At 35.6% G+C, this 13,478-nt stretch overlaps 1 long non-coding RNA gene across 2 annotated transcripts in view; it reads left to right on the forward strand.

Moving 5' to 3' along the window:
- The first annotated feature begins 429 nt into the window (after positions 1–429).
- LOC309807707 overlaps positions 430–13,478 on the forward strand; it is a 60,736-nt gene continuing 47,687 nt past the window's right edge. For both annotated transcript variants that reach the window (XR_014294646.1, XR_014294647.1), the window contains exon 1: positions 430–585. This is a non-coding gene — a long non-coding RNA (uncharacterized lncRNA). The remainder of the gene's footprint in view (positions 586–13,478) is intronic.

Here is a 13,478-nt window from a genome sequence, read left to right on the forward strand (position 1 = left end):
AGTTGAAATCTGGATTGTTTCAAATGATTGCCCTACCATCTCCACCACAAATTTAGCTTTCTCTTTCTCTAATATAAGAAGAGCCAGCCTGCTTCTTACATGTCTGCCACTTTCTGATTATTATTCTATGATCTCTGCATTCCCCTAATTTTAACTTACTGTTAGGAAGTAAAGTTGGCCCTCTCTCTATGCAAACCACTCCTGTATCCTCAGAACCAGTGCCCACTTCTACTTTCCTGAACGAGGTCAACTACAGTTCACCAAGCTTACCATTTTTTAATTTTAATTAATTAATTAAAATAAATTAATTTTATTGAAGTATAGTTGATTTACAGTGTGTTAGTTTTAGGTATACAGCAAAGTGATTCAGTTATACATATACATATATCTATTCTTTTTCAGCTTCTTTGCTCATATAGGTTCTCATAGACCAAGCTTACCAATTTTATAGTTTCATTGCCTGTCTGCATCTATGCCATGACCTCATTTCTCATTCACGTCTCAAAATTAAACTTTCAGAACTCTACTGCAACAACGATCAGTGGTCTACTGAACTTGTATAAGATGACCAGAAGTTGAAGTATTGTAAACATTACTAATATAAAAGTCCAACTACTGTCTGTTCTGCAAATGAATATATATTTAATACTAAATATATGTTTAATACTAAAAGTTTCACCATGGTAGTGTGAGTCTTTCCAAAATTTATTACATTCCTATTATATGCCAAGCACTGACTTACTCTTTGATTTCATTTTTCCCCCAATTTTGTTTTCCAAACACAGAATGACAACTTGGTGAAAAAAACCCTGCGGCATATACCAAATACCAAGATGTGCATCCTCTGCCCATCCTCATTTCTGTATTCCCACTCATCCCATCGTAATTAGATTCTGCCACTTTCCTCCTGAGCCCTATAATAGTCTCATGTCTACTCACTTCCCATCTCTTCCCCGTCTTTTAATCTCAAATGCCGTTCATACATACAGAACGTCACCTGAATGATGTTCATAACTGATGGCTGCTTGCTTTCTTAAGAATGCTTAAAAGATGCAGTGTTGGAAGAGAAAGCTGTCACCACCTGCTGACTTGTGCCCAAAGTCTCCGAGGCGGAAACTTCTGCTTTCATAAATGGGGAGGCCCAGCACAGAAGTGAAATGAAGAAGTGCCATAAAAGAGCTTATGAGCCTTTTAAAGACTTCCCAGGAGATATACACACACACATACATGTACACAAGATGTTCAGTGTGATTTCAGAGAAATTCTCAGAGACCTCATATGTCTCGAACACTGGGTAAGACCTCTGCTTCCAGACGTTCTAAAATTTATTCTTGAATAATGCAACCCAGAGAGCGGTGTACTTGGACCAAATTACTTATATCCCTTATAGTATTATTTCTGGCAAATTACCCCATCTGCTTTTGGCTTGCATAACAGACAATTGCAAGAATTTCTTTTCTATCTATTGGTAGAGGTCCTCTTCCATGACATCCTTTATACAAAGACTATATAAATGCACATAATGTCTTACATATTATTTCATAGGTTTAAGAGATACTTGGTGTCCAATGTAGAATAACATGGACTATGGGCTAACAATGTTCTCTAAAGAATAAAGTAGTTCTTTGTAAACTAGACTGTTTATATATTTCATACACACTCTGTTTCCCAGTTATTCTCTCTTATCACTTAATAAATTCTTTTGATGTCTTTTCTATATCATTTGTACTAAAGTGAAACAAAGCGAGATGTTTTTGATTGCTCCATACCTGGACAAAAGTGTTAGAATGGAAGCCTAGAGGCTGCTATGGTGGTAGCAATCATAATGAAAATGAGAGAACGCCTAAATGGATGTGGTTTTCCTGCTTCAATTACCTGGAGATTGTTTTCCAGTGCTGACACCAGGATGTTCTGAATTTGCTTTAGTGAAAGGAATGAGTGTTTCCTCTACAGTTTTAATTATAATTTTGTTTCCTCTAAAATTGCTATATAATTTCATTGACCATTGAGTTAATACAAAGTGAACTCCTTGGCCTGGCCCTCCAGGCACTCCAACTGTTCTAACCTATCCCTGCTGTTCCATCACCTCCCCTTCTCCTACACATGGGCCTGTGCTGCCATCAAACTGCACAAACCTCTCTTCTCTCAAGTGCTGGGGAGTTTTCTAATCTCTGTCACTTTTCATTCTGCTGATTATGTCAGGAATTGGATTTTCTTAGATGTGATGCATATTAAATCTACTTTCCATGTATAACATGTTTGTATAGTTAATAAATTTGACAAAAAAATTATTAAATGATACCTAATGATGACTACGTTACAAAATCATATATATATATGCCTTTTCATATATATCCATGTCTTTCAACACTAACCTCACCCTCTACATTCTCATAATACTTAAAATATGCTTGCCTTATGTTTTCCAGGCCATTGCACGTGGTGCTCTCTTTGCCTGGAGTTCTCTCCTTCCTCCGTTCTTCTACTTGCCACCACTTCCCCATGTAATGACCCGATTTGGAGAAGACTTGTTTCTGCCCCTCTTATGGGTTCCCTTAGTACCCTATTCTAAGTTCTATTAATTCAGACTGCATTGTAACTCCCTGTTCATTGTCTTCATCATTGTGTCCCCAATGCGTATACAGCACCTAAGGTTTGGAAAGTACTCAAATAAATGAAAGTTGGTGACATTGAAATACATGTATAACTGGTTTAGAAGAGTTAAATGATCATTGTTATTGAAAGGCATAAAGATACTTACGCCTTTGACCCAGTAATCCAGGAGTCAAAAATTCACATGCTTTCAGGGTCAAGCAAGTAATCTAAATGTGCCATGTTGGCCTGGGGGGGGAAGGCAATAGGAATACGGGTTACTGTACTTGCCTCACCTAAACACATTCAGATTTACACTTTTATAAATACTGTCGATACAAGCCAAACAACCATAACCCCTGTCTCATTCAAAGAAACAATTCTGTAGAGGAAAAAAATATTCATAATAATGTTATTTGTGAATCTATCTGTAATAAGGAAAAAATGAAGACAAATGGCTAGTAATAGGAATCTGATTAAATTAAATATAGATTGTATCCATTAAATATCATATATTCTTTAACATTAAAATAATCCCCCAATTGTAATATATGAAAAATGCTTTCGTTATTGGAAATAGTGAAGGAATAACACAAAACCCTGTGTTTGCTGTAATTGCAACCATGTAAAAATGTACATCCTTGTTTAAAAAAAAGGATTAATCAAAATGAAGATAACTATGTTAGGGTGTTCAAAATAGAAATGATTTTTGTAAAGTGCAGCATTTAATAATGCCGTCATTTTTCCAATCCCAGTCTCTGGAGAAAACTTTGGCAATATCTCTTGGAGACTTAGAAGATGATACCTAGCAAGCAGAACCAGGTTACTTTGGGTAAAAGCTGAAGAATATGAATTGTGGGCTGAGCTACAAATAACATTGTCATAGCAACCTCCAAAGATTTCATAGAAAAGGCATGACTTGGATTTCTCTTTTTTTTTTTTTTTTAAGGAAAATGACTAACAAGATCCCTTTTGAAACAGTTCTGATACAGTGAGGGATAAGATACAATAAGTTTGATAAAGAGTTTTGTTGAGAACTTGGGATAAACTGGCATAACCTTGAGATCAGAAGTGAGACTCCCTAGTGTAGCCTTAGCACATTATTTTGTGTGTGTGTATTGATTAGTTTTCAGTGCCGTAACACGTATGTGATGCCAATCTGCCTTCCATGCAGATAATATTTACTTAATAATAAAATATTAAGAACAATATAATAATTCTATAATGATAATAATGGTTATTATAAGTAAAAAAGTTCAATTCTCCTTGTTAAGAGACATTTAATATATTTCTCTGATTCTTTATAATGAAGGCTTGATTATCTGTTCTCAGGGTTCTTCTGTGATACTATATATAACCTCCTGGAAACAGGACTGTGGAAATACTGATAGTATCAACGGAAATCATTGTAACTTCTTCCTTGGAAAGGGCGTATTCCATCAGTCTCATTGCCTCATTTGTTAAGCTGAATCGCCATCCTCAGTGAGAGATCATTTCAGTGTCCAAACTTCCTGCAAGGATTTATGTATTAAGCCCATTCTGTTTGAGTTGAGACCAGGAGTGTCCCGTAGGTTATTTTATGAACCCAGGTTTCCTGTAGTTTGCAAAAGCTGGCCCAGCCCACTGGCAGAAAATCTGCTTCTGATAGCATAGTCCTGTGGGAACAACTTTGGTATCTTGCACAGATAAGCAGCCTTGATATAGGTCCATGTGGTTAAGGAGGAAGACATTGTCAGTAATTACTTTTACGGGGGATATTCTAGTTAGCAATTTTTTTCCAGTTCGAGGTAAACATGTAAGTCTGGGCTTATCATAAATAGCAATATATGCAAAGTATCATTCTCAGACTACACACACATTTTTGACTCTAGCTTTCTGTGTAACGTTAGAGAAACAAACAAACAAAAAAGCATAGTCAGATCACCTGTGACCTCAAAGTAAGGAGCTGTGTGGCAGCATCAGGAGGCATAATGAGTGAAGCCAGAATTCACAAGCAGCGGGCGGAGTGGGAAACCCCTGCGGTTCAGGCCTGACCATTGAAACTGGCACCTGATTGCCCTTACAAGTACTACCTGTTCGCTCAGTTCTTGAAACAATCAAATATGTACCGTAAATATCATGGTTCTGCTAACACCTTTTGTATGTTTTCTGAAGTCACTGGTAGAACTAACCTTTTTAACCATCTGCTGAGAACAGAAGTCACGTTATAAGTCAAGTGGAACTTTGAGTTCGATTTCCATTTCTAAACATTTGATCACAAAATTAAACCTCAGATTCTTAAAGAAGAATTCTGTCTTCTGGGTAAGTGGGATCTGTCCACTCGTTCATTCAACAGTTACTGAGCTGCTGCTTCATGTAGAATGTACAAGTGGGTTAAAAGATGTTTGAGGAGATTACTGTCTCGTTAGCCATCCAACTAATCCTCACTCATGCTGAAGTTTTGAATCAGAAGGGAAGGGAAGAGTTTTTCCATTGAAAAAATGTATGACTTTTCTGAATAAATTAATATGTATCTTAATCATGTATGTTTCAAATGAGGAAAAGATTAATTTAATAGAATCATTCTGTAAAACCCCTACTGCTTTGAATCCTATGAAAACTTGTTGCTAATTTCAGGCTTTTAAATTTAAAGTCATAAGATAAGTTGAGCAATCAATAACCTTGAAATTTAGGAAAGTGACTGACATGGACTAGCCAGAACGTTTTTTGCAGTAATTTGATATCTAAATCTGCCCTAATCACTCTTAAAAATCAGCTAGACAGTAAAAAGTTCTCTACCTTCAAACCTCTTGATAAAGTTTTGCAGATTAATCTGAATGGGTTTAAAATTTGATGAAAGGATGGAGAGCATCTAAATTTAGTTTTTCTGGATAGCCAGGTGCAAAAGAATGAGACTAGACCACTATCTTATACCATACATAGATATCAACTCAAAATGGATTAGAGACTCCAATGTAAGATCTGAAACAATAAAACTCCTAGAAGAAAACATAGGCAGTATTCACTTTGACTTTGGTTTTAGCAATATCTTTCTGCATAGGCCTCCTCAGGCAAGGAGACAAAAGCATAACTAAACAAATGGGACTATTATCAAACTAAAAAGCTTCTGTACAACAAAGGAAACATCAACAAAATGAAAACCTACCAAATGGGAGAAGATATTTGCAAATCATGTATCTAATATCCAAAATAGATAAAGAATTCATGGAACTCAACAACAAAAAAGCTAACAATCCAATTAAAAAATGAGCAGAGAAACTGAATAGATATTTTTCCAAAGAAGGTATATAGATGGCCAACAAGCATGTAAAAAATGTTCAACATCACTAATTATCAGGGAAATGTAAATCAAAACCACAGGGAGATATCACTTCACACCCATTAGAATGGCTATTATCAAAAAGACAAGAAATAAGTGCTGGAGAGGAAGTGAAGAAAAGGGAACCCTTGTGCACTTTTGGTGGGAATGTAAATTAGTGCAGCCACTATGGTAAATCACATGGAGATTCCTCAAAAAATTAAGAATAGAACTATCATGTGATGTAGCTATTCCGCTTGTGGGTGTTTATCCAAGGAATACAAAAACACTAATCTGAAAAGATATATGCACCCCTGTGTTCATCACAGCATTATTTAGAATAGACAAGATATGGAGACAACCTAAGTGTCCACTGATGGATGAATGGATAAAGAAGATACACACAGACTTACAATGGAATAATAGCCATAAAAAGATGAAATCTTGGCATTTGGGACAACATGGATGGACCTTGTGGGTATTACGTTAAGTGAAATAAACCAGATGGAGAAAGACCAATACCATATGATTTAACTCATATGTGGCATATAGAAACAAACAAAACAAAATGAATGAAGAAACCAAACTGAAACAAGTAGATACAGAGAACAGAGTAGTGGTTAGCAGAGGAGAAGGGGGTGGAGGGAGGGCAAGATGGGTAAAGGGGGTCAACAATATGATGACAGTTGACAACCTTTTGGTGGTGAGCACACTGTAGTTTATATAAATGTCAAAATATAATATTATACACATGAACCTTATGTGTTATAAACCCATGAAAATATAAATAAATAAAAATTTAATAAATAAATTTACTTTCATTAACTTATGAAACAGCAACATACTTTGCCCAATTTACTTAGCTTCAGAATTTTCATTTGTACAGTTTGAACCAGAAGAAGTACCTTTATTGGTTTATTTTTTTTTCTAAAATTCTAAGACTAAATTGTTATTACAATGTCTTCAAAAAATTATTAATAGAATGCTTTCATAATTATCTCACGTAAATATTTAGGTAAATAGCTATGTAATAGCTGAATTTTCTCAAACTGTTAAAATATTATTTCTAAAGGTATATTTCAGGTTAAGAAGGATTAAGCTGCAGAGATATAACGTTTAATGATATTTCTCAAGTGATAAGAACTTACTATCAGAAGCAGGTAATATATTAGTACCCTCATTATGAAGTTCAGATTCTCCAGCAGAAAATGCTCAGGGCATATGTGAGTGATGATAATTTTTTTTTCTATGCCTATATTCCTATAGCATTTCTTATCATGATGTCATTGTGTAACTGCATTTAAAGTGGGCTCTTAGGGACTTCCCTGGTGGCGCAGTGGTTAAGAATCCGCCTGTCAATGCAGGGGACACAGGTTCGAGCCCTGGTCCGGGAGGATCCCACATGCCGTGGAGCAACTAAACCCATGCACCACAACTACTGATGCCCACGTGCCTAGAGCCCGTGCTCTGCAACAAGAGAGGCACCGCAATGAGAAGCCCGCGCACCACAACGAAGAGTAGCCCCCACTCCCCGCAACTAGAGAAAGTGCACGTGCAGCAAGCAATGAAGATCCAACACAGCCAAAAATAAATAAATTTTAAAAAAAGATGATTCTTTAATAAATCAATCAATCAATAAATAAAGTGTGCTCTTAAGCATTTGCCAGTTAAAGAAACTCAACATAAAGACCCAAAGACCCCATCTGAGTTTGCTAAGTGATGCAGTGTTAATAAAACTGTGGCTCATTGGAATCTAGTGTGTTACAGGATTTTTTGCACACTTAGCTCTTCAACTGATTTGGTTTGGATTCTAGTCAAATTACTTGGTACCTTGGTTAAGTGGGCTTGTGAAAAATACTGATGTATACAACCAATTCCTATGGAGCTAATAGCTATGTGTTTGCTAAGTATTTTGTGAGAAGAAAAGATCAGAGAGCAAAGAAAGCTGGATTTCCTTAAAAGCACTGAACTAACTGTAACATGTATGTAAAGACTGGGTAATTACTGGGCAGAAAGAGGCCTGCCAGTAAAAGCCAACTATATGCAGCTCCCTTCTTTTGCTGAAAATCTGTCCTAGTTTCATGTTAAATTATATATTAAAAGAATACTACATTTTTCTATAATGATGTTTTTATAATATAGAGGGTATGTTTCTGACCAAAGACTCTACATCCACAATATATGATAAAAGCAAAGGTATAATGATAAAATATCATACTCAACTCATTTAAGTAGTAAAGTATATTCTAAACCTCATAATGGACAAATATAGTCACTGTGAGGTGGTTCTATAAGTCTCTAATATATTTTTAAAAGGTATATATCATATTCAAACGAATTTCTACTATATCTTAAATTATAACTATATAAAAGGAACACATTAACTTTAATGACCACTTATTTACACTAATATAAGTCTGTTCCCCAACAAGAAAGATGTACATATGTATATGGGTGTTTGTATGAGTTAGGTAACTGGCATCTTTTAAAAAAACTGTTCAAGAAAGTTTGAAGTAATGAATTTTCATGTAGCATGAGGAGGTAATCAAAATCATTCTCCCATATTTCCTTAATTCTAAGATACCATATGTTGTATATGTCCTTAAGTTAGGGAAACTTTTTTTGGAAATAAAAAGCAAGTACACCAAATGTGCACATTAGAAGGAAAATTCTGGTTTTATAAATTTTATAATGAAAAAAGAAAATGGAATACATATTTTTATTTACCTTAGAATTAAATTTGAATTTAAGCTTAATTTCTACAGTAACCTTTAGAAATTTTTATTATGCAGTCTTTCTTGATGATAATTTGTAATTTGCTATGATTGATTTAGAATTTCCAAATTTCCATCCATTTTTAGAATTCAAAATTTTGGCTAAAACCATCAATTATTTGAAATCCTCTCTCAATCTAGACTGTGCCTGAGGCCAGTACCTGAGCTGATCCTCTAGAGAGCTTCATGGAGAGTATAATAAGGGGAGCCCTTGTTGAGTAATTTATACTTGATTAACATCCTCACGAATTGCTCCCAAGTTTATTCATGATTCTGAACACTTGAGATAATTGAAGTACCAAAAGAATGAGTATAAAGCTATTAGGACGAGTGGATACTTGAGCCTGCTCAGAGTCTCTTTGAGGCAGAGACTCATTTTGTGCATAAGTGTAAAGAAATATATTTTTGGAAAACTAATTCTAGTTCCAGTTAGAAGATGGTGAACTCAGAGATTTCATTTATCACTGCTCAAAGTGTTTAGAGCCATTGAAAACATTTCCCCCTAGACATTGACATGATGGACTTATTTTAATCAGCAATTACAAAAGTTGACCAAGTGCCAGGCATCAGTGAGTAGATTATTGGGCAAAAATCCGTTTTTTCCCCTTGTACACAACCTGGATGCATCCTGTCCAAGGACAGACTTAAACAGGCAAGGGAAAGTTGATTGCAAACGATTGCAGTTGGAGAGAGAGATTGGACTAAACTCTGCTGAAACAAAAGGTGGGACAGTTTATCAATTCTGGAGTGAGCTAGTGGACTGGTACTGGAGGACATTAGGAGGAGACTGGTTAATGTGATTAGGCCATCTGTGTTTGCTAATCAGCACTTATTGAAGTTAGACTCTTGCCCTCCCACAGAGAATGCGGTGCTATCTTTCTTGATGATTACATTTCGAAAAATGGCTCCCATGTCCGTGAGAAAGACATTCCTGGGTTGTAAATCTGGCAAGATTACTAGAAGAAGATTTACGTGTCAAAGGGGTGAAAAAAGAATTTGCATGTTTTTTAGAGTAAACGTTCTAAATAAGGGGAGGTCAAGGGCCTATAAGTCAGGAAGAAACCTGTCTAAAGTTTTATTAAGCTGAAAGGAATGTTAAGGCTGTCTTGGTCAATCTAAACCTTGAACACAGGTACAGATGTTTGCCAACTCTAGAGAAAAGCCTACAAGTACGACCAGCTCCTTTACCTTTAATTTCCCATCCTCCCTAATCTGATTTAGGTCTTTCACTTGTGTTGTCACAGGCTTACCAATATCACAGAATTTATCGGGTCAAATTGCAATTTTTTGTCTGTTTACTACTCTTGACACTAGACTGTAAGGTACCTGAGAACAGGGATCCTGTTTACATTTGTAACCATAGGACCTACTGTAATTCCCCTTACCTCAATTAATGCCTGCTAAAATAAACTGAATTCTATAAAATTAACAGAAAAGTAACTGAGATAGGAAATAAGAATGTGGGAATTACAAAAAAATTAAGAGCCTTTAGTTTAGTAAAATGAAGATGGTAAGGGAATATGATCAGAAGCCATATATTCCTAGAAGGTATGAAATTTTCCAGTAAATCCTAGAAAACTAGAAGTTGGCCACACCCAGTGGAGATAGGAAAGAGGGCTCACATTTAATGTACACTATATGGTAGACACTATGTTAGCATATCAAATTGAATCGTTTATCTGTGAAGAAAGCACTGCAAACCCTATTTTATAAGTAAGAAAACTGATTCCTGGAGTGGCCATATACCACCTACAGAACAGTGAACCAAGATTGAAACACTCACCTTTATGGCCCCAAGTCATAAAGCTATTAAATGTGGCTGCCTTAAACATAAATTATAATAGTTTAAGTTTAGGAGAGAAAAATGATCAATACTTTTAACTTTGCATATGAGATGATATCCCTAAGAAGGGATCACCCTCAAAATATAAATAGAATCAATAAGTATCAGATGTATCTTTAAATACTAGAGACAAGCAAGGGTGTAAAGAAAACGGGTGATGTTTGGGGGTACCTTCCAAAACTTTTGAAGGTGTTGTCACCACAAGGAGACTCTGTCTCTTGGTGGCACCATCAGCTCTGCTTCTGGATTGGATGGATATTGAGATGACATTAGAAGTGCTCTTCTCTTAGAGTTAGGACATTCTCTGATTCTTTAGTAATGAAATACCTTTGATTCTCTGCTTTATCACCAAAAAAGATTGTTTAAAGGAACAACCTTTTTGTTTTTCCAGATATACACTGGGAATGCTATTTACCAACTCTCACTACATGCTAGAGATATGATGGTAGTCCCCTTATATATCCCAGTATACCGTACAGAAAATATTAAGGCTACTGGCATCAGTCCCGTATGGTTAAATAAGCTATTTAAAGGAGGATATTCCTGAACTGGAGAGGGATGTCTGGGACAAGAGCAAGCAGGATGGAGAGGATTTAATCAACAATTTAGTTTTATCTGGAAGCCTGATAAAATTCAAATACCCATGTCTCGCTTACATGGGACTTATTTTTCAACATAATATGGCTTGACAATTTTTCTTAAGAATTTGGGATGAGAAGGAAAAACAATAATTTAATCTAGTCAATAAAAGGAATATTGATGTTCCTCTTATTTCTTTGAAATCCTTTGCTAAATTTCTTGACTTGTCATCTGACTGACTTTTACCCTTTTCTAGAAAAAAAGCATACCGGGAGGAAGTAAGACCTAGTGCTTTTTAGTGTACTCTTGGCATTCTTCCAACTCTTCTGGAAAACATCATTCTATCACTTATATTCCTGTAGAACTGTAAGTTGAAATGAAGAACCCTCTTACCCAGCCTCTTACACAAAAGTATCACGATATTCTTTAAAAGACCCTATCCAAGCAGACACATTTTAAATAATTATTAGTTCACCATCATGACCCAACAAGACTGCAAGGTTGCTTAGCAACAGAATCAGGCACTCTTAACAGGAACATGCATGAGAACAATGGTGAAAAGTGATGGAGATCTTACAAAGGCAAATTCTTTGAATTAAATCTTTGTGAAACGACATCATAGGGAAAATGAGTTTTTTAACCTAAGAATTGTTTCCTGAGATTGATACATTATTTCATAGCTAAACATCAACCACTTTCCATAGAATAGACAGAACAATGGAACTTTTAGTCTTTACATAATTTAGGGCACTTACAAAACATTATTTATCAGTGTTAGCTTGAAAATGAATATTTCTGTGTCGTCCCATTATCTTTAAAACTGTATAGATATATAAAGAAAGGAAGTTACTTACAAAAATAAATACTGCAAATGTATTTGATTAACGATGTTCTATTTTTATGTCATACATAAGTAGACTATAAAAATTGTATTCTTTTAAATTTGAACAAGATATAAGTGTATATATATATATATGTATACATACATACACACAAACATGCATTATCTATCTAATTCCCATTTCCAGTGGAAAAAAAAAGAAAAGAAAAGAAAAGAAAAAGCCTGCAAAGCATTGTCTCTTTGGGACTCCTAGATTGACTAATTTTTGGCTGAATGGGCTGATTTTATACAACAATACCTGTAAAGGCACTAACTTCCTTCTATTAGTAAATGGAAGAAAATCCAGTACATTTGGGCTCTGTTGATGCAATATGTAAACACCCAGCAAGTTCAAAGAGTAAGCTCAACATCCTGGCAGAAGACCTCAACTTTGACCCTAGTCCCATCTCTGGCTTGGACAATTCACTTAACCACCATAGACCTCATATTCCTCATCTCTAAAAGGAGGCCTCCAAGATTATTTTCAGCTCTAAAATTCCTAAAGTTCATGTCCATCAACTCTAAGTAGCATCATTCTTTTTTCTCACAGAAGAATTGTTTGTTTGACTGCATTGGTTATTTGACTACTGTCTTTATGTAAATACTAGAAGTAGCAGGCTTGTTCGCCAGTACATTCAAGTATCAGGCAGAAAATTTTCAATACTGGGTTTTTGTTTGTTTCTTTCTTTCTTCACGGCTGATTGCATGTTGCAGAGGTGATTTTTAGTTTCTGGAAGTTAAAAACATGCATGTGTAGATATAATATGCTGCAGGCATTTATATCACCAGCCATAATGTTTTAAAACAACTGGCTTTTTTGCATAGTCTTTAGAAGAGGGTTAGATGAGCACTTCTGTTTTCCTTTCCTTGAGAAGTTTTATAACAACACCGAAAGGTCATCTTTAAAATGTCAGACGATATTAACAACAAAATCTTGGAAGGCAGCCAGTCCACCAAGGAAACAAACCCAAAGGACTTTTTACAGATGCAAATCTTAAATAAGCAACAGAACCTGAGAGTGGGGTGAGGGCAGGGGAGAGAAATACTTTGTAGCAAAGAAATACATTCAAGAGATGCCTCATGGCCTTGAACTGTTGGAAAGGAGTAGCAGTAAACAAACCTGGCCCCCAGCAATTGCTAAAGGGCACATTCATTAGGAAGTTGGAAGCAAGAAGTCTAAGATCATGAGTCAGAGAAGCAGAATCATGAGCCACACCCACACTGGGTTCTATATTCTATTGTTAAAACCAAGAGAAGTTGATGTAAATATTTTAATTGCAAGGAATTTGAAAAAGTGGTTTTTAATCTCACTAGTTGATGCCAGGCCAGGTTTTTGATTATACAACTGAGGATGTAGCTCTATAGTCCTGACAGCTGAGTAGTAGAGAAGATGCAGTTTTCCTCCCACAAAAATACCACTTCTCCTACTAACAATTCTAAAGGGAGAGAAAGCCTTTAACAGAGAACACATTAAAGGAGAGTCACAGTTATTTAAAACCAGAAACTTAAATA

This window comes from Mesoplodon mirus, assembly GCF_964341445.2.
Source record: "Mesoplodon mirus genome assembly, chromosome: 7".
Classification (NCBI taxonomy): domain Eukaryota; kingdom Metazoa; phylum Chordata; class Mammalia; order Artiodactyla; family Ziphiidae; genus Mesoplodon; species Mesoplodon mirus.